Source organism: Ursus arctos, unplaced genomic scaffold, assembly GCF_023065955.2.
Source record: "Ursus arctos isolate Adak ecotype North America unplaced genomic scaffold, UrsArc2.0 scaffold_19, whole genome shotgun sequence".
NCBI lineage: Eukaryota > Metazoa > Chordata > Mammalia > Carnivora > Ursidae > Ursus > Ursus arctos.
In genome coordinates, this window is record NW_026622863.1 from 15,980,057 (window position 1) to 16,002,914 (window position 22,858).

The 22,858-nt window shown below is 36.4% G+C and overlaps 1 long non-coding RNA gene across 2 annotated transcripts in view; it reads right to left on the reverse strand.

Moving 5' to 3' along the window:
- The window catches only part of LOC130544098 (uncharacterized), a 54,938-nt gene extending 39,654 nt beyond the window's left edge, over positions 1-15,284 (reverse strand). For both annotated transcript variants that reach the window (XR_008960087.1, XR_008960086.1), the window contains exon 1: positions 12,954-15,284. This is a non-coding gene — a long non-coding RNA (uncharacterized LOC130544098). The remainder of the gene's footprint in view (positions 1-12,953) is intronic.
- Between the last annotated feature and the right edge of the window lie 7,574 nt (positions 15,285-22,858).

Consider the following 22,858-nt stretch of genomic DNA (forward strand, 5'->3'; position numbering starts at 1 on the left):
CATTACTCCCCTTTCTCAGAATCTTTCTAGCTATCCTTGGGTATCCAGTTTTCCACATCGACTGTAGATTTGGTTGATTAAATTTCCTTCTCAATTGTCTTGATATTTTCGAGTAGGATCTTGGTAGTTTGAGTTGGTAATTTGTATTAGGATGAGTTTTCTACTGGCAGTTTAAAAAATGTGTTTTCAGTTATTGTTCACATTAACAACGTGGTAATAAACTTTTACATCAAAATAGAACCCGAGGAGTCCAGGGTCATCTGTAATGCCATTTCAAGGGGTATAGAGGCTAGTGTGTTTCTACGTGTTGTGAATTGGCTTTCCTTGAAGATTGTAGCAGGTGCACAAAAGTGCCTGTTTTTCCTTGCCTTCTGACCAGGACTGGATAGCCGAATATATTATGTCTAAGTATTTCAGAAATTTTCTCTACTCAAACATCATGAAGTATGATGGAAGTGAGAATCACTGGTATAATTTGGAGATTGTATCTGAAGTGTGTTTCCTTTAGTGTACTGATGAGAAAGTTACAGAAGTGGTTGAGACCTGGTCAGACTTACGCAGAAGTTTGCATTCAAGAAGGGATCAGCAGCCAGGGCTCTTGACTTAGCAGCTAGAGGGGGAGTGTACATGCAGGTACACACGATTTCAACCTCAGATATGTTCCATAGTTAGAGTTCAATCTGTCCCTCATAAATCTGTTGGAATGTCATTTATAAGACACAAAGTAATAGTAAGAGTTTTGATGATAGAAAAATTCTAGAATTTTAGGTAAATACTGAATATGAAGTAAGATCTCAGCATTTTGTCTAGATTACAGTTTTCTAAAAAATTTTTTAAAGATTTTATTTATTTATTTGACAGAGATAGAGACAGCCAGCGAGAGAGGGAACACAAGCAGGGGGAGTGGGAGAGGAAGAAGCAGGCTCATAGCGGAGGAGCCTGATGTGGGGCTCGATCCCATAACGCCGGGATCACGCCCTGAGCCGAAGGCAGACGCTTAACCACTGTGCCACCCAGGCGCCCCTCTAAAATTTAAGACAGAAAAAGAAACAATAGTGACTAGATGTTTCTTTTAACTTTGCTTCATTTATTTGCAAATCCCTCCTTAAGGAAAAATAAGTACCATGTCTATAATTTTTTTCAAAGAAGATAGCACCCAAGCCAATGACAAATAAAAATACTAAGGAAGAGTTCCGTATAAATTTCATAGTTCTTTTCTCAGTTGTAGATGGCATACCTTTGTGATTATGACAAGAGGTATATATATTCTTTGGTATAAATATTTGAAATGTGATGGTACGTATGTGAACAAAAATTCCAGGACCAGCCATAAATTATAACTATATAATTATTCCCTGACATAATTGATTTTTGCTAGGTATACCAAACTGATTTGTGGCAATGGCTTTAGCACTGATACTGATGAAATATTTACATTATAAAGTCCTGAAAAATGGCAAAATTGTTTTAGTTTTTGGCCATTAATTGTTTCAAGGATAGTGTCAGATACTCAAAAAGGCTTGGAACATGAGTCAAACAGACAAAATATGGTCAACTTCCACCCAGCAAAATTGAAAATAAAAGAGACAAGCATTTTCAGTTGACCTGTCATCAATCTGTGTTAACTTCCCATCAAATTCAGGGGGGGGACAAAAGTGCCCTTTTGGTACTCTCCTTGACAAAGAAGCATCACTCTCTGACTTATGGGAAAGAGTAAGTGCTTCTGAGAGCTGCTGCAGCCAGAACTGGCTCTGAAGAGTTATAAGCCCATAAAAAAATATTTTCTTTAAGTGGCCTTCACAATCCCAGACTTCACAACATCCTATTAGCTTTTGCTTTCAAGTGTCCTTAATTGATAGAATAAATTTTCTTTAGAAACTACATTCAAATATCCTTTAAAAATGCTTTTATATGTGATTATATTAATAGAGAATGCCAGTGATTTACAGAGATGCTTATTAATTTTTGTTCTATAATTATTTTATTTTCTTTTGAACTTTCCTATATAGACTCATATTGTAATCAAAATGGGGCTGAGTTAGAATGCCAAAGATGTGACATAATTCACTAATTAAATTCTATTTATTGGCTGTCTACTTTTATCCATAGTGCTTGCTTAGAACTAAAAAGGATGAACACAATCTATAAAACTCTTCGTCTCAAGTCTCTTCAATCTGGGGGAAGGAGACAATTAACTAAATGTCCAAGTCTATTTCAAATAATTCTAAGTATTTCACTAAAATGTCCTTTCCAGGAAGGCAGTGATTTTGTCTGTTTTGTTAACATGAGGTAGATCCTGGGTAAATGTTTGTCAAATGGATGAAGATCACGGTGTGATGGAAAATGACAAGAATGGGGGAGGGCTATGCTGATATGGTGGTCAAGGATGTTCTCTTGAGAAGGTCATGGTTTTGCTGGGACTTGCAGGATTAGAAAGAGCCAATTATGTGCTGGTGTAGACAGAGGGAAGAGTACTCTAGAGCAAACAGCTGGTGCAAAGGCCCTAAAACAAGAATGACCTTGGCAAGTTCAAGGAACAGCAATGCCACTGTGATGGGCAGTGAGTAGGTAGTGAGCGCAGACAAGTGAGGTTCATTTTTTCTAAAGTTCCTGGGGAATTTTATACAGGGTGGTAAAAGAATCCGATGTGCCCTTTAATGATAGGCCTCTGCAATGAACAAGATTGGAAATAGGGACTATTGTGGTGGTCTTGTGAGAGACTAAATTGGAGAGGTAGTATGGAGATGGAGAGAAGTCTCTTCAGAGTAACAACAGAGATGACAAGACTTGCTGATGGTGTGAAAAAAAGGCCACCTCCAAATACCTTCTTTAGGGTTTATACTCATAGGATTTTCATTCTTTTTCTGAATTTCCTTAGTTACTAGGAGGTTGAAATTTTCTAACAATCTTCATAAGAAACTAAGTTAGATGTTTTTTGAAAAACATAAATGAAAAATGTGTTGCACAAAGAATACTATTGGCTCTACTGTCCAATACATAAGCAGGAATATATTTTCTAGGAGGTGGGGATGGCTGCGAATGGATTGAGAGAAGATTTAGGCATCGAGAAGCTTCACAACCTGTGCAGGGGCTTGATAAGGAGGGTGATTGGGAGAAGAGAACCACGGAGCCCAAAATAGCACACTAAATTCTATCGTGCATGTGAAATAAAATGTGAAATGTCATTTATCTAAGATCTTAAAGGATTGAGCCTTTCTACAGGGGCCAAACTGGAGAGCTGATGGTTTGCTTCTGAAAGCAGCCACTTTTTAATTTTAATCATTTTATTTGGAAAGTCTTCCATAATATATTCCATTAACCCTTGTTTCTAATTTGAACCTAATTTGAACTTACCTTGTTATAAGTGGACATTTTAATACAATAATAACTACCATTTATTGAGTGCCACTATGTGCTGGGCACCGTCTGAAACACTTTTCACTTGATCTTTTTTTTATAGCTTTCTAGAGTAATACCTATTTGTTATCCTTATTTATTTATTGGTTTATTTATTTATTAAGTTTTAATTTTAGTTCCGGTAGTTAACATACAGTATTATATTAGTTTCAGATGTAGAATATAGTGATTCAACACTTCCATATAACACCCAATGCTCATTATGACAAGTGCACTCCTTAATCCCCCATCAGCTATTTCACCCATCCCCCACCCACCTCCCCTCTGGTAACCATCAGTTTGTTCCCTAGAGTTAAGAGTCTGTTTCTTACTTGTTTCTCTCTCTTATTTTTTTTTCCTTTGCTTGTTTGTCTTTTCCCTAAATTCCACATGAGTGAAATCATACGATATTTGTCTTTCTCTGACTGACTTATTTCTCTTAGCATTATACTCTCTAGCTCCATCCATATCATTGCAAATGGCAAGATTTCATTCTTTTTACAGCTGAGTAATATTTCGATATATATATTTTAAGATGAGGAAATTGTGGCTCAGAGAGTGAAGTAACCTAAGTGATGTTATACAGCTAATAAATGACAACACAGAATTAACAAAAGTCTTACTAGTTTTAGAAGTTTTATAGACTTCATTGAGTAAATCATAAAATAATCACCTCTCTCTCTCTCTCTCTCTCTAGCAGTGAGAATGCAATGACATTATCAATAATATTCTATGTACAATAGGTACTTTTTCTCTTCCTTTCCCAAACAAAAGACCCTAGAGACCAAACGGAACTACAGTGGTACTTCATAGCCCAGAAGAACTTGGTTATGCCAATGAGGAGACAGGCAAGGAGCTCACAGTTTGGAAAGAAAGAGATCTCTAGAATCACTCAGCTCAATTAGCATTTTGTAAAGCACTTTCTTATGGAGCAAAACTTGCCATAGGGAGCAATAATAAAGATTCAGATTATAAAATAATAACATAATTATAACAATAAAGATTTAAATGAGGACAAAAAGAAGAAATGGCAGAAGGAAAAGGGGAGAGAACAAAAAGGAAGAGGAGGAGAAAAAGAAGAGGGAGGAGAAGGAGGTGTAGGGATGGGCAGGAGAGATAGGAGGAGATATCAGTCATTAAGTGAGATCTGTGAGGCAGGTACTATGCTAAGTGCATTATGCACATCATCTCCTTTCATTCTTATAATCTCCCCCTTTTCTCACATAAAGTGACTATACATAGAGGGGTTAGCAACTGGAAGAATGCCACACAGCTAGGAAATAACCATGTCTTAAATCCAGGTCCTTCTGACTCAAGACACTGTGCTCTTAACTCTAATAAGGTCTGCATATGGAGTAAATGAAAAAGCAAAGAATAATACTGTATCAAAAGTGACATTATCTTTAGCTGAATTGGAAATTTTTATGAGAATCCGTTGTCGTCATTTTAAAGTTCATTGCATATAAATGTGTCCATTTTTGAACGGGGCATCACTTAAATAGTTTCCAGTTAGAGACCTTCAGAAGTAAACATACACACACCCACACTCATATGTCTACAACACTCTTCAGGGAATTATTTATTTCCTAACAACCATAAGTCAAGATTCTCGATAACCACAGTGGACTAAGCCAAGGGAAAAGTGCCATAGAGAATGCAACTTACTTCTGAATGGGCTGTAAATCCCCCTTAGAGCTTATGAAATTTGTTTTTTGGTGGATTCCTAATTCCCATTATATGATTTTTACATAGGAATTCCACTTGGGGTCAGAGAGGCATTTTTATACAGAAACATGGAAATAAGGAGTGTCTTAGATTGTTTTGCCCTACAATTAGACCCTGGGGATGAGTGCAAGGAATTTGTCTCAGACATGATGGAAAGCAGCAGGTTAGGGGAAGAGAGTAGTGAGGTATGGAAGGAAAAAGATCGATTAAAAAAATATAAAAAAAGGCTATTTGTTCTGTATCTTCTATCAGTCATTGCTTGAGGGCTACTCCCTAGGGATATTACCCCAAGGGATTCTGGCTGCTCTGCACCCATGGGATGAGGCAATTTCCCTGACTCAAAAGTCCTCATGAAGAGAGTCATGGATTCACAGGTGAGTGTGTACAAGAATGAAAAGTGCTGAGGAGACACAGGCAGGGCACCCATAGTACCAGCTACACATGTCCTCATGCAAGACAGAGGTAGCCCAAAGTGACAGCAGATTTTAAGGAAATGATCTACCTCTGTCCTGTGTAATCATATCCTCCCCTTCCTTCAAAACAGCACAATTGTTATAATGCCCTCCTTATTTAACTCTGCTGCTCAGGGAGCAGCCCTGAAATATAAGGGATAATTGAGTAATGCTAATTGCCGTTTCAATGTAGTTTTTATCAAAAAATCAAATACTCTCAACAACAAATCAAATAATCACTGTGATGATTAAAACACTATGTGAGATAGTACAGTTAATTCAACGACGAATAAGATGGTCTTTATACTCTGAATATCTCCCAGTTTTGGTGGGGAGAAGGTAAATCTACAATGAACTAAAGTAGAAGGTAGGATATATTCTATCTCCCACGTGAACTTTCCTTCATCAGTCCAGTTGAAAATTATCAGCACTATCTCTAAATTCCCAAGACATGATTCTAGGCAGCTTACTTGGCACTGGGCCTTAAAGAAGAGTTGTGGAGCTGTAGGTGAAAATGGTAGGAGAGGGTACTATGGGCAGAGTCTACGCAGTGAGGGAAGCCTCAGGAATAGGAGTGGCTCTTCTGACTTTGTTTTCATTCAGACTGGAACGTGCTCCTTCTTCAACTCTGTCAATTTAAGTTCATTGTGTTCCGTAGAAGATATTGAACCATTGAAGTTTACATAGTTGAACAGGGGAGTAGGAGGACCTTAACTGCATCAAATTTGCTGGCATACAGTTATTTATAGTATTCTTTTAAGTCTCTTGCATTAGGAGACCAGCTTATTACTCATTTTGACATTCTGAATGTCTTTTATGTGTGCTTTCTCCCATTTTTCTTGATCAGACTTGATAAGTCTATTTCTCCAAATAAACTGATTTTATTTTGTTGTAACTTTTAATATATACTCAATTAATTTCTGCTCATATTATTTTAAATTATTTTTTAATTTGGGTTCAATCTGTTTTCTTTTTTTCTACATTCTCAAGTTGGAACCTTAATTTTCAGTCTCTCATTGTCTAACAAGTACTTAAACTCATGTAGTTGTTCCTTTTTTTGCCATTTTAAGTGTATCCCCACAACTTTTAAATATTTTCATTTTTAATCATTGTTTTATTCTTTTTATTATACCTACTTGCAATTTAGCAGTTTGTTTATAAATTCTCAAATGTTTTAAATTTTCCCATGCATATGTACATACACATAAAAATATATATGTTTATATATATCTGTATGCACACATATTACTTATCTTCTTGCTTTTGGCTTCTAATTTATTTCTTTTGTCATATAAAGAAAAGGTCTACGTGATACTGCTCTTTTGAAATTTGGTGAGATATTTGACAATGAACATTCTAAAACGAGTAGGCCATATCTGTTGTTGAAATTGTTGTCCACAATATTCTAAATATGCTCATTATACGTACTCCATGAGCTTTTATTATTTACATCTCGGGAGGCTTATTGTCCAGGTAGGCTACCAGCTATTAAGAGATACGGGTATTGTTTTCATCATCATATTAATTTTTCAAATTTTCCTTTTTTGTGATTTAAAAAAATACTTAAATGAACTATTTTATTAGGTTGCACAATGACAAATTTAATTATATTATGACAATGTTCCTTTTTAAATGAAAAGCATATACGTTTAGGGTGTACAACATGGTGGTTCGATATACATGTACATTGTGACGTGATTATAGTCAAACTAAGTAATGTATCATCTCCTCACAGTTATCACTTTTTTTGTGATGACAGTACCTAATTCTACGCTTAACATATTTCCAATATTCAATATAGTATTAGTAACTATAGTCATCAGAGTATACATTGAATCTCTAGTTATTTGTATCTACATCTATACATATAAATCATCATCATAAGAAAATATAAAGGTTGAAAGAAAAAAATAAGTGAGGGAAAAACATTTAAAAAATAAATAGCAAAATAATATAACAGAAAAATATTAATTAAAAATGCTTGGCTTGCTGTATAAAAGAAAATAAAATTAAGATAAAAATCATTACTAGAAGTAAAGAACATTGTCATATGGATGAATGGATAAAGAAATCATCACACACACACACACACACACACACACACAAGGAATATTATTTAGCCTTAAAAAAGGAGATTCTGCCATTTGCAACAACATGGAGGACATTCTGCTAAGTGAAATAAGCCAGACACAGAAAAACACTGCATGATCTCACTTACACGTGGAATCTAAAAGAGTCGAATACACAGAAGCAGAGAGTAGAAACATATACTAGGGCCAGGAAGGTGGGGAAAATGGGGTGGTAGTGGTCAAAGGATACAAAGTTGTAGGATAAACACATACGTTTATCGATTAAGTTGGCCATCTTATATGGGCGCCGTTTGTGGTGCCCCCAAACAATTACGATAGTCCCATCAAAGATCACTGATGACAGATCACCATCACAGATATGATAATAAGGAAATATTTGATATATATTTGGAGAATTACCAAAATGTGACACAGAGACATGAAGTGAGCAAAAAGCGTTTGAAAAATGGCTCCAATAGACTTGCTTGATGCGGGTTGCCACAAATCTCCAATTTGGGAAAATCAAAGTATCTGAGAAGTGCAGTGAAATGAAGTGCAATAAAACAAGGTATTGCTTAAATATGTTGCTGCTGCAAGTCGCTTTTAATCAAATGCTGTTTTTAAAAATCAGCTGTCTCGGGGCGTCTACCTGGCTCAGTTCATAAAGCGTGCAACTCTGGATCTTGGGCTTATGAGGTCAAGCCCCATGTTGGGCGTAGAGATTACTTAAAAATAAAATCTTTTAAAAATAAGAATCAACTGTCTTTTTTTTTTTTCTCTAACTAGGAGTGGATTTTCTTTTATTTATAGTCTAAGAGAAATATTCTTCTAATATCTGAGGGTCTTTTGCCAGTTTGGGGAAATTTTCAACCATTGTCTTTTCGAATATTGCTTCTCACATTACCTTTAGTCTTAACTTCTAGAATGTGGAATAGACATTTCTGTTAGAACTGCTCATTACCTGTCTCAGATTTTCTTTTGTATGTGCCATCTCTTTGGCTCTGTGCTTTATTCTGCATATTTTCCACAATTTTGTCTTCCAGTTATGGATTTTTCCTATATGTGTCTTTTCTGCCATTTAGATTTTCTGTCTAAATGTCTTTGTCTCTCTCTCTATAATGTATATGTATGAATATGTACATATATATGTATCTTTTTTTCTTGTTTTAACTTGAAGGATCATTTTAAGTTGTCTCTTTTCTTATCTCATATTTTCAGTTTCCAGTTTTTGCTTCTTAAATATATTCTATTGTTTTATTTCTGGACCTTGTAACCACCTTGTTTTATTATTATTAATTAGGAGCTTCTATTCCTTGGAACTTTACCTGTAGGTGCTTCCTGAGTCCTAGTAAATACTTCCTTGTAGTCCTTGTAAATACTTCCAGATGCCTGAGAGCATTGTCAACCTTAATCATTAAAATGAAATTCTTTTTTTTCTTAAAGATTTTATTTATTTGAGAGAGAGAGAGAACATGAGCTGGGGTGGGGGGCAGAGGGAGAGGGAGAAGCAGACTCCTCGCTGAGCAAGGAGCCCGATGTGGGGGCTCGATCCCAGGACCCTAAGATCATGACCTGAGCTGAAGGCAGACACTTAACTGACTGAACCAGGCACCCCTTAAATTCTTGACTTGAATTTGTGTCTGAAGGCAAATGATGGCCAGTGAGTGATTATGCATAATCATAGGAGATTTTGTTTTCTCCTCTATTTAAAGTTAGGCTTAAGATGATTTTCCTACCAGTTCCCCTTGTGGGATGATATTTTTTTCTCCTAGTTTACAGTTTCACAGAAAGTCTGGCACTATGAAGATTCAGCACAATGTGGGAGATTTATGATCTTCTGTCCATGCTATGTGGATTTGGGGCCTTATGTCTGTGTTCCTGATATGGTTATTAAAACCTTGCCTTACCCCTCTGGGTTCCAACTCCTGTTTTATTTTTGGATTTTGAGGGTTTCCCTTTATTTAGCCAAAGGAGTTTTAGAAGTATATTATTCAGCACCTTTAGCTATCATAGAGTGGGGTAGTTTCTCAGCATATCTAATATGTTAATTGCCTAAATTGAAAGTCCTAGATTAGTTTTTAATGTTTATTTTCTACATCTAAATTCTTTGCAAACTGAATCAGCTTAATTATATCTTTTGACAATTACCAAAGTGGGAGGTCAAAAAAAAAAAAAAAAAGAATTTCCTCCTTTTGCTGGATATTCCATTCCTTTTCTATACGATATATCTTTTATATATCACTTCCAGTCTGATCTGAATTTATAAAGCAACACTGATGACTAAATATTGATTAATTCTGGATCGCCAAGGGGGACAAGAGAGTGGAGAGGAAGATGAATGCCTATGATTCAGCAAGTTTCCCGAAGCACAGGGAGAACTTAGACTGCATTGGATGTTCCGCGCGCTCTCTGTCCTAGCCATCTGTACTGACTATGCTTGCAAGTTCCTTTAGGGCAACTCATCGTACCACCAGGAAGTCGTGCAACCGGAAATGTTTCATAAGGAAATTCAAGCTAATAATGCAAGGATTATAATATGTTTTGTTTCCTCGATTGTTCCCCATGACTTTCTACTTTCTATTTTCTTATTTTACAGCACTGGCTTTATATTTTCTTTTCTGACTCTGCTGTGTAGGTCACTATCCACCCCCCACCGTTTATGCTCCCTTAGAAATATCTTTCTTGAGAAGGAAAGCGACCCTGGATTTTGCCCTCAGGCTGTCTTCACTACTTACTGAAGAGTTGATAATGTGTGGCTTTTCGTCTCTGAACTAGTAATTTTAATTATACTTCCACTGGCCCTCCCTATGCAACATCCTCTACTCTAGCTTTAACAATTGCCGGGGAATAAACTTCTAACTTGAAGATATCCATGAGGGTAATATTGTATTTTCTGATGATGATTAGGCTTGTTGCTTTGCTTTGCATTCGTTTTAAAAGCAACCGTAGAAAAGAGAACACCCACAAGACCTGGCCAATTGAATCACTGAGCTAATACTGCTGATATTCCGGAATCCCATCACGCGTCTTATTAATTTATACTTGGGGAGTAGGCAATTTTCAGATTTCATTTTAAGACGATAAACTGTAATGGATCTAAACATGTGAAGATACATATTTAATGTACCTTAATGCCTTTATGATCTCACTGTGAAAATGTGAAGAATTCTGCCTGGGAATGCTTATGCTATCGTTGCTGTCTTCCCCACAGAGCGATGAATAGTGGGGACTCTATCACTCTAGCTTGTTGAAATATTTCTATCTCGGCAACTTTTGCTTGGTACTGGGATTCCATCGGTCAGTGAATTTAGTGTGCCGTGGTGTATTGTAAATCCAAAGGTAGAGGGAAGGCTTGATTTTGCTTCCCACAGGGTTTAAGGCTAGTGCTTCATAAACATGATTTGGGAAACTCTGATGTAACTATTCCTGTGGATATTGCCTGTCTATTCTTGTGATTATTGATTTTGGATTTCCTCTCTCAGCATAGAAAGCAACTTTTAATTGTACAAAATCTATGCCATGGGGTACTACTATTCACATTTTATATTTGAAGAATATGTATGGATATGCCACTGAATAATAATTGGCTAACACTTATTGAGAAATTATCAGTGAAAAGTAATATCCTAGCATTTTTATTGCTCATTTCTCTTCATACAGTAGCGCTTTGATGTAAGTATTTTATTAACTCTTCTTTATGTATGAGGAAACTGGGTCTTAGAGACCTCTTCCCAAAGTCATACACTCAGTGAAGGTTGGAACTTATTTTGCAAATGTGATCATTGTCAGCTAGAAACGAGCATTGGCTTTGAGGTGCTGGTTTAGGAGGAAAAGAGGAACAAGTAAATGTGAGCTGGTCATCTAGAAGCCTGGGGTCTAGTTGAGCTTTTAATACTGACAGTGACTGTAACCTTCTCCTAGGGAAGATCTGTGTCTCTATTATTCTATTCATTTTATAAATTGCTGTCTTAGAGTCACAGAATGAAGATATCAAATTTAGGAGGTTCTCTCAAAGGCCAGGTACATGAAGCTACACATTTTACCAATAGGAAAACTATAGTTTAGAGAAGAGAGGTGATTTATTTCAAATACAGACTTGTTTTCTCTTTTTTTTTAATTTTTTTTAATTTAAATTCCAGTTAGTTAACACACAGTGTAATATTAGTTTCAGGTGTACAATATAGTGATTCAACACTTCCATACAGCAGCCGGTGCTTCTCATGACAAGTGCACACCTTAATCCCCCATCACCCATTTCACCCATTCCCCCCACTCCCCGCCACCTCCCCTCTGGTAACCATCAGTTTGTTCTCTAGAGTTAAGAGTCTGTTTCTTGATTTGTCTTAGATTTGTTTTCTTTACTTTGCTTCACATTGTTGGTCATTTTATCCACAACAGAAGCCAAATCGTTTCAGTGTGGACATTACGCCTCTCTGGCCAGAGCACACAGTAGAGTCTAAGCAATGTCTTTGCATAATATATTAAGTGAATGGAAATTACTTTTATAACACTGACCACCTTATACAGATTATTTAAATAATTCACCAATTTAAGTGATATGTAACAACCATCAGTGAGATAATTTATGTGTAAATGCTTTAAATACATGAAGGTTTGTATTTCCTTTTCAGCATAAGCCTCTAGATTATATATATATATATATATTTAAGATTTTAGAGAGAGGGAGCAAGCGAGAGAGTGGGGTGAGGGGCAGAGGGAGAGAATCTTCAGGCTGACTCCCGATGAGCACGGAGCCTGATGTGGGGCTGGATCTCAGGAGCCATGAGATCAGGACCTGAGCTGAAACCAAGAATCGGGCACTCAACTGACTGAGCCACCCAGGCACCCCTCTAGATTATATTCTTGATGCCAGAATGGTTGTTCTGACTTTTGTCTCCATGTTGAAAAGGACAAAAAGTGTTAGCCAATATAATCGCCATTATTCTTTTTTTTTTTTAATTCATTTATTTGAGAGAGAGAGAGGGCACAAGGCAGGAGTGCTAAACGAGAGAGAGAGAGAGGGAAGCAGACTCCCTACTGAGCACAGAGCCCTCCTCCCGGCTCAATCTCATGACCCTGAGATTATGACTTGAGCTGAAACCAAGTCTGGAGCTTAACTGACTGAGCCACCCAGGCACCCTGTAATCATCATTATTCTTAATGAGTTTTTACAAAGTCTATGGCATGGCCTCAATTGCTTTTATAATTATTACCTGAATTAATCTGCAAAACAGCCCTATGGAGTAGCTGATACTATTTTATCAGTTTTATAGATGAGGGAATAAAAGCTTAGAAAAATTAGGTAACTTACCCAAGCCAGTAGCAAAATTGGAATTTTGAACCCGCTCTCCCCTTGAATCACTCTTCTTTCTTTATCTTGGTGTCTCCATTATTTACTTAGTAGCATTTATCACAATGTGCAATTAATTATTTACTTTCTCTTTTCTTTCTGTTCCACCAAAATGAAAGCTTCATGGCAGCAGAGTCTATTTCCGTGTTTTCTCGGTTACTTTCCCAGCATGTGGTGTAGTGCCTGCTACACGAAAGACACTTGTCATGTCAACAGTATTTGCTGAAAGAGTGAGTGAATATCTGATTCCAAAGTCACATCTGGGGCTACTATATACGTGAGAGAAAGTTTCTACTAAACACACTTTTCTATTTTAAGAGGGGAATCCAGGCTTTAATGTAGGTAATGATTTAGTTTGCTAAAATTAGAAATGAGGTAATTTCATAAGAATTTTATGTTACAATTTAGTATCTGAATTATTGAGTCTCGAGAATGCAATGTCGAAATGTGACTTAATTACCGTCATCATATATTTGAGGGAAGTCATAATGAGGGGGTGACCAGCTGTTCCCCATCTGTACTGAGCACAGAACAGGAGGAAGGGGCTTATATAAAAGCACGAAAATTAAACCAATCTCATACCGGGCTGGAAGGTGTTGGAGTAAATTTTTGAGTTATTATCAAAAATAAGTTTTCCCACATATTTTTATTTACTTCCTCTCCTGTTACTGTCAGATGATGTGCCCAATAATTGGACTGTCTCCTTTTTGATTCTCAGTAGCCCTCGTCTTACCAGCAACATCAAAGGGCAAGTTACCAAGAACAAGCTTCTCAAGCCATGGTGATCACGGTGAATGACACCACTCATATAATTAATTCTGTATGCTCTTGTACTAGCCAGCGAGATGAGAGCTAATTGGTTCTATAAGCGAGGCAATTTGCAGTTTGTGGCAAAGTAAGGGACTTGCTTGAATATCATTTCAACTGAATAACTTTGCTGGATTTAATTTTCTTAATGCATTTGTACTTCTCACGTTTGATAATATCAGTAAGAAATAGATGTAATCTTCCAAAATGATGATCAACTCTGAAATGGACAATTAGTTGAATCAAATATCCAAATCTGTAATTGATTACATAAGGAGGAAGTTTAATCTTCTCTGACATTCTCTCAGTTATTAAAGTGAAAGAACATTGGTGGGTTTGCTTTTTGCTCTTACAGGGCTGCATTCTTTGTTTCATTTGGTTTTGAGTAGACCTAATAAACTAGGGCATGGCACCAACTTCTCATCCGCTTTATTTCTACTCAACATTGTTTCTCATGCACTCTTAAGTTTTTAAGTCAGTAAATATTTTTGGGTGCCAGTATATTTCAGGGGGCTTCACGTGGTGGTCCTATTGACCAGTTATGAAGGCGAAGTACAGGCAAGCTTTAAAGGGGGAGTTAAGTCCCAGTGCTGATTTCTCACAGATGTCAACCGTGAGAAAAGACCGCGTGAGCATAACATATTTCTAGTACATTTCACAAGTGAAAGAATAAAGTTCTGCCTGCACATTCCAGGGAGGAAAGACTCTAGCACTGTGTTTAGAAACATAGCTCTGAAGGGAGTTCAAATATTCTTTTTCATTTATTTACTGTGTGACTGATAAAGTTGCTTAACCTCTTAAGCAATTTTCTCATCTTCTGATTAGGGATAATAATAGTACTACTTTACATGGTTGTTGTGAGGATTAAGTGTCATGAATGTGTGTGTGGGTGTGTGCACACCTGAATTTACAAAAAGGTTGAGAAACTAGTCTGTGGACCCAGTTCAGCTTGCTTCCTGTGTTTGGCCCACAAACTATAGTTTTCACATTTGTTACAGATTGAAAAAATTAAAACAAAATATATTTTTTGATACATGAAGAACATGATATTCAGTGTCCATAAATAACACAACTGTGTTCATTTGCTTATGTATTGGTTACAGATGCTTTCACTCAACAAAGGCAGAGTTGAGTGGTTGTGACAGAGACTCTGTGGCCTGCAAACCTGAAAATATTTATTATCTGGCCATTTACAGAAAACATTGGTCAAACTCTAGCTTGTAACATTGTCTGACATTAAGTAAATACTAAAAATTGTTCCCTATTATGAAGCCATTTTCTAAGTTAGAAGAATAATTTGGCGTGACCTTTAGTGCGAACACCTTTTCATTTTAGAAGCTAAGTGTAACGGATTAAAGAGTATTCATGTGGTGGTAAAGTACAAGCATGCAGCTAATTCAGATGTCTCTTTCCTGGCTGTATCTCAGAATTTTGTTAAGAATGAGTGTATCTTGAACCTCTTGTCTAGGCAGGAGGACCTTTAAAAAAAAAGCATCGTGAATTAAAATAAGTTAATGGTCTAACTGGTGTGAGTGTCATATCATGGGGTACAGTTGTGAAAAGTTAACTGAAGTTCATGGGTTTTTTTCCACTACACTCCTCCTCCTTCCCCCCAACATTTCCACCCTGCCCCCCGCCCCGCCAAGGAGATTAATTATCTTTGAGAATACCTAAGTACTGTGAACAAAGAGGAAGTAGAATTACATTTCCCAGGGCAGACTCAGTTACCACCTCTGTAGGGATCTAACTCAAACTGACTGGTGGATGCCAGACCAGCATTCACTGTGTCTTTGGTACAAAAACCCCTCTCCAAGGTCTTTCTAGCTGGAGGCCCATTTTGGTTCCATGATCACTCAACGCATTTGAGGAAGTATATTCAATATACCATTATTTCAATCCCTGCTATGAAGTATATCTTTAGTGAGGTGACTCATTCATTCCGCTATTATTTATTCATGTGTAGACTTCTTATATAAATTGCTTCACTTACAGCTTTTGGGCTCCCAATTCTGAAGCTCTCTTTTGAAAATCAATGACACCTATCTTCTGAGGGAAACTCTCTGTAAAGCAAGCTGTGATGACTTTTGTTATACTTCTTGGCATTAATTATTCATGGTTATTTATTGAATAATTCAACATGTTATATGATTATTTTAAAATTCTCTACCTTGTTACTGAAAAGTGAGGACTTTTTGGGCCATCAATTGATTCATGCCAAATGAAGCTATTATCGGTGAGGGCATACAATATGTAAGAAGGTGACATTCACTTTTCAGGTCTTCATTAAATAAAATAAAGATGATTTGAATATATTCCATGGCCCTCAAGGAGAACAGGGAGCGCATTCCGACTCAAGCTATACTCTACGTAAAGGGGAATTGCCAGTATAACGTTCAAGCAGGATTTAGAGAAAATGGGAATGCTTTCTGTGTGATAGGGTGGCAATGAAATAATGAAACATCTGCCCTTCTATAGTCAGTTAAATAATACAAAATGCTCCACAAAAATGGTCTTTTCTTCCTCTCCTTCTTTTCCTCTCCATTTTCTTCTCTGGTTTTAATAGGCAAAAAGCAAGAGGTTTCTTAAATATTTGTTTTTGTTATTTGTAATTATTTCTCATTTTTATCACCCAGTTTCATGCCATTATTTATTCCTTTGTTCTGACACTTAATTCTACAGTAACTGTCTTTCTGATGTTTACGGGTCTTCTGTAAATGCAGAACCCCACCGTCCTAACCATATATAAACCAGTAATAATCCACAATACCCCTTAAACTGTTTGAAGTAAAAAACAGCACCGTCAGGAATTATGATTTCCCATCAAATTCTTTTCCCAGGCTTTCCAGTTCTCCTGCACTGAATACTTCTCCTTCTAAACAGTTTTTACCTGCTCTCCCATATCTTTAAGTGATATATAATTTCAAAATCTTAACCAATGACCTATTTAATATTCTATCATCAGGTACCATATCAATTCATACTGGAAGGGGGCTGGGCCAGGAAAGGTAAATATAAATGAAAGTATTTTATAGGCATAGTGTCATATGGATTAAAAGGTCCCAAGCAGGTCACTAAAATTTCCTTATCTATTGAAGTTTTTCACTCAAATAGGTCTAACATTTTTTAACATACGTGTGCATTGTATTAGAAATTAGAAAATTGCTGTGATCTATGTTAATGGTAGAGCAAAAAGCTATTGATGATTCAACTTATTTTAACATGAAATCGGGCAAAGGAAGCTGTCATTCGTTGTGCTCTTTGGCCCAACAATTATGTTTGTGAAGAGAGAGTTAAGTGATAGGATGTTTATTGTGGTATTACTACTAAAAGATAAACTATGGCACATAAACATGTAAGTACCAAACAGGAAGGAATTGGTTAAATAAGTGGTAGTCCATCTATAAACCAACATTCAAAACTTGTAAAAACAATGTTGTAGATGAATGGTCAGTGACTGGAAAATGCTGATGATGGTTGTCAGGTTAAAAGTTACATATTAGGATGAGCAATACAATTACATTCACACAAATGTTTATGTGTGAATACATCTATATTTATTAATACATATATGCATTTATAGAGGTATATATCATAAGAATATATGTATGTGTGTGCATATGTATGAAAATATCATATATTTGTGTATATTCTTTCAAACTACTTTTACCAATTATATCTGAATTGATGGAACCAAGGTTTGTTTTGTTTTGTTTTTCTAATTTCATTCTCTTAATTTTCCAAATTCTTCTTAACATGTATTGTTTTTATAAATAGAGGAAAAACAATTTAGGTAGTTTTAATCTGGGCATAGCAGAGATTTCATATTATCAGAAATTAAAAATGTGATATCTTTATTTCACATTTAGAAGTAATTATATTATCAAGTTCTCTTCATTTCTCTTTCCCTTACTCCACACTCCAAACCTTCTAGTCACTGAGGACTGCTTCAGCGAGCAGTCAGATGGAAGGCTTCTGTGATTGCCCTTCATGGGAATACAGGGAGGCATTTGTAGGACCAAGTCTGGGACCCAATCTGAACGCCAGGTCATGCTTAGAGAAGCTCTAACACAAATATATTATCAGGGGCAAGTACAAACTTAGAACTTTTCACAGGGGAAAGACCTTTTGTAGTTCTATAAAAACTAGAATTTTAAAATAGTTGTATCTTTCTACAGAGACATCTTTAGAATTCTTGCAAGGAACGTGTTGAAATTAGAAGGTTTCCTTGGGATTACGGGATCAGATCAAAATAAGGAGAAATGGATAAAGAATTGATTGATTAATACCTCATCTTCTAAGAACTTTAAAGTCATTTAAAAAATAATGAGGAAGGGGCGGCCTGGGTGGTTCAGTCGATTAAGCATCTGCCTTTGGCTCAGGTCATGATCCCGGAGTCCCAGGATTGAGCCCCGCATCAGGCTCCTCGCTCAGGGGAGAGTCTGCTTCTCCCTCTGACCCTCCCCCCTTTCATGCTCTCTCTCTCTCATTCTCTCAATAAATAAAAGCTTTAAAAAAAATAATGAGGAAGTAAATGCTAATGAACAACATGGGTAAGATCGTGTGGCGTTAGATGACAAAAGTCCTGTATCCTGGCTTTTGCATCAGGAGGTAAATGAGCTCAGTGTGAGCAAAAGTTGTTTTTAAATTCATATTTTTAAAATTATTTTATTATTTATTTGAGAGAGAGAAAGAGCATGCCCACATGAGCAAGCAGGGGAAGGGGCAGAGGGAGAGAGAGAGAATCTTAAAACAGGCTCTGCACTGGGCTTGGAGCCTGACACAGGCATGACCCTGAGATCACAATCCCATGACCCTGAGATCATGACTCCAGCCAAAACCAAGAGTCAGTCCCTTAATCAAGTGAGCCACGCAGACACCCCTGTTTTTAATTAATACTTAAGATAAAGCATGAAATTTCAGGCTGTGCTAATTTTTCCATAATTAGCATACATATTATCATAAATGTATCCTTACATTGTAACCTGTTCAGTTTATTATTTTTGTAAAAAAAATCTTTGAGTAAATTTGGTGATCCAGGAATATGTGCAACAATGTCAAAGACTACAGCAAAGGGCTCCTAGCTCCATCCATGTGGTGTGGACCATGTAGCATATTCTGTTACAGTTTTTCGACAGATGTATCACTTCCAAGATTGTGTTCAGAGACGTAGCAGTTTCTGGCAGTAATAGTGGGTAGAGTGAGAACCAAATTTCCATTGTTAGCTAGAGGAGTACTATATAAGGAATCTTCTTTTTTTCTAAAATATGCAATATACAACACAGTGTACAAAAGCATATGGCACATTTTAAATTGCTAATTAAAAGAAAGCTTAATGTTGAGACAACCTCATTGAAAGACACCGTCTCTGTATATGTAATAATTTCATTAATGCCAATTTCAATAAAAATGTAAACAATGGATGGACACTTTCCAATCGTTTTCTTTTAGTCAGGTTTTGGTCAGTTTTCTAAGCCTCCCTGTTTCTGTTTTTTGCTATCTTTTAAGGTAACATCTGAAGTGGGTATGTCATTATGTATATATTGGATATAATTCTAAGAGGCCGATCAAATTCCCAAAGCCTTGGTATATAGAAATTCTAGAATCAGGTGTCCTCAATTCTTCATAGTTGGTAATAGCCAATGTTACATGGAAAATACTTTCTTGGAAAATACAAATTCATTTATTTTCTTGAAATATACCATTAAGATGGAAAACATTTACTGCATCCAATTCTATATCACTAAGAACCAAATATAGAATTAATTTCCAATGTAAAGGTATCATTCAATGAAATATTTAGTAACCTATTAAAATTTAGTGTTCTTTAGCACATGCTGGATGAACTGATTCTTGCTTGGAGGCCATGACAAAAAAACTTTATATTCCTGGAGAAAATTGGAGCTATACAATTTTCTAATATACATATCTATATTATTAATAACTATAAAAATTATAGAGATAACTATATTCTAAATTGTTAAATAGTTCCCACCACTCAAAGGTAGAGAAGACATTTTCTACTGCCAAAGTGTGGCACAGATTTTGTGTTCATTTCAGTGCTTTACATTTTGGGGTTTTTAGGTCAGTTTTACGCTTCATATAGCTTATAATTCTAATACTCATAGGCATAACTCTGAAGAATCTGGTTATTTGCCTTATTACAAACCTCATAATAGGTGTCACATGGTAATCCCCTGAGCTATGAATTGGTTTTTGGTTTTAGATGCTGTAAGATAATTAAGATAATGAGAGGTCATTTCCCTTCTCTTATTTTAGATAATGAAGTCTTTAATTTCTGGAGGTGTGAGGCCACTTTCATCCCCAGTGAAAACAGACCTTTAAAAATATGAAAAACCTGCAAATTAATGGATGATAATGTTGGATAATCCTAGAAGGGAAGGTCCATGGGTGAGGGAGACAAAAGTATCCCATCTTGGAGAAGGAGAGGCTTCCAAAGAGTAGAGAGGGGATGAGCAGCTATTTTGGCAAGGAGGTGTGGAAAAGAGTGTTCCAGTACCATGAAGATCAAGGGCCTGTTCATTCACATGCTCTTGTTGGAAATTGGTCCTAGGTTACTTACGGAAGCTAAACTCTAGGTGACGTTTCCTCAGAGGTTTGATGAGGAATAGTAGGGTTGAGCTTATTGGTCGTAGAGAAGACCTCTTTCAGAGGGATCTGTGGCAGGCAGTGCTGCTCCAGAAAACATTCGAGAAGATGCTTAATTTCAGTCTGTATGGCATCTATGTTGGCTCTGGTAGATCTGCCCCTTCTACCACATTAGATCATGGTTCTCAGAGGAGTCCGAGGTGAAAGTAGAGTGGAAGATAATGATAACTTTTTTTTGAAATCTGGTTTACCCTTTCAAGAATTAACTTGGTGCCAGAAACACTAAATGTTTCTGTTACCTGAATATTGTGGAACAAATTTATGTTTACTAGAGAAGCAAATGCTCAAAACTTTTTATTTGAACTACATAATACGTTATGGATAAGACAATTAAAAATTTTCTGGAGAAAAAGATTTTGTTTGAGCCTGAATTTGTGCGACTTGTCTGGGGTAAGGAGTTAAGGTCTAAAGTTATCATGCAGGGGATGTTTTATTTTTACTTATCTAAACATGTATTTCTTCTTCTCCTTCATTTATGCATTCTTTCACTCAGTAACATTTATTGCTTAATGTGATAAACATATAAACCTGGAAATCTCCTCTGACCTTGATTCAATTACAGTGTAGAGAGTGATTGAAGAATGAATGATATGATTAATATAAAATTTAGTATTAAGATTTTATGTTGTTGTATTGAGAAAAATGCTTTCCAATTCCTTTTGGAAATGGGACACCTGGAAGATGACCTTGGAGTATTGATATTTCCATTGCTGAGAATCAATGTCAAATATATGTCTGCCAGAAAAACCAAAGCCATTTGCTCTGCAGATACTTTTGGATGGGCACTAAGGAGGTCTCTTTGGCTTGGCTTTTACTAGTTTTACATTGTACTTCTCTTAAGGCCAGTTCTGACCAAAAAACTGCACCCTGTTTGGCTCGTCTAAAAACTCATTTTCAATGAGGGTTTTTTTTTTTTTTTTAATCCCAGTTTATTAAGTAGATTGTAAAAATGCGTAGGTCTTGAATAAGAGAATTGACTGTACAAGAGTACTCCCCTTTCACAGTATTCTTTTCTACTTCAGATGCAAGTTATTGCTTCTGCTGTGGGATTGAACTGTTACAGCATTAAAAAGCAACTATTTAGGAAAGAGGCAGAAAAAGGAAAAGGGAATGTATGTAAGGCAATATTTCTTTTAGGTACAATAAGCGTAATTGTGTTTTAGGAAGACAAGATAAAAATTACTCAAGGCTAGCTTGGTTCTCCCTGAATAAAAACAATGGGCTAGATACTGAGCTCCTCTGTGTCAATCTAATAATCAGTGCCTTGGTCGCCATATTGATACTCTCTGGGGTGGTCATCTTGGTACTACTCTCCATGATACTCATCTGGGTATTCTGCCTGATAATCATTATCGCCTCTTTTCAAAAGCAGTGTCTTAATAAATAGATGAGTTGGCTTTGGTCATTCCATATGTTCATCTAACCAACTTTTCTTTAAGCGTTGACTAGGTGCCATATGCTGTGTGGTCATTATGGTCATAGTCATACACAACAAGAGTTTATTTAACCAAAGAAGTTAAATTTAAAAAGCATGACGAATATTATTGAGACATAGTATTATTATTATTTTAGATGAAATTTCTAGTCTAGAATAGGGTTTCTCAACCAGGCGCAGTTTTGTCCCTCAGTGGACATTTGGCAATGTCTGGAGACATTTTTGATTGTCATGACCGGGGAGAGATGAAGTATTGCAATCGAGTGGGGGAGAGGCCAGGGATGCTGCTAAAAATCTTACAATGCACCTGACGGCCCTCATGAGGATTTCTTTGCTCCAAAAAGTCAGTAGCAAGACCATTGAGAAACCCTGGTCTAGAAGGATGGGAGGGAACAGGTAAGAGATGCAGCTTTGAGAATCAGTGTAGCGGCCATAGAGCTGAGCAACTGGTTTCTGGGTGGTGATACCCTTTTCAATATTCCACCCATTAGATGTATAATTTAATAATCCCATTGTGTTTTATATCTAGATAAAGCTTCGCAAAGGTCGATTGAATAAATAAATCATAAAATGGCAAATGTTAATATGAAACAGATGGCACCAACCTTCAATCTGCTTTCCTGCCCCTTTATTCATTGACAGAATAATCGATGTTCCCCAGGTTTGATCTCGGCTCTGGTTACTGGCTGCATGACCTACAGTTGTTGCTGAAACTGTGAAGTGGAGGTAATGATAGCTTCCCTTACAATTGTTGTGAGAATTAAGTGAGAATGTTCAATAAATATAAAGTGTCCTGCACAGTCTCTGAATAAATGGCAGCTATTAATCAGGGAAGATCACATTATGCTCCAAATGATATAAGTCATAGAGCTTCTGTGGCCCCATAAATTACAGAATTATTATATCTTACATGAAGACAGAAATGGAAATGATTATCTCTTTTGATGGAGAGCTGTGT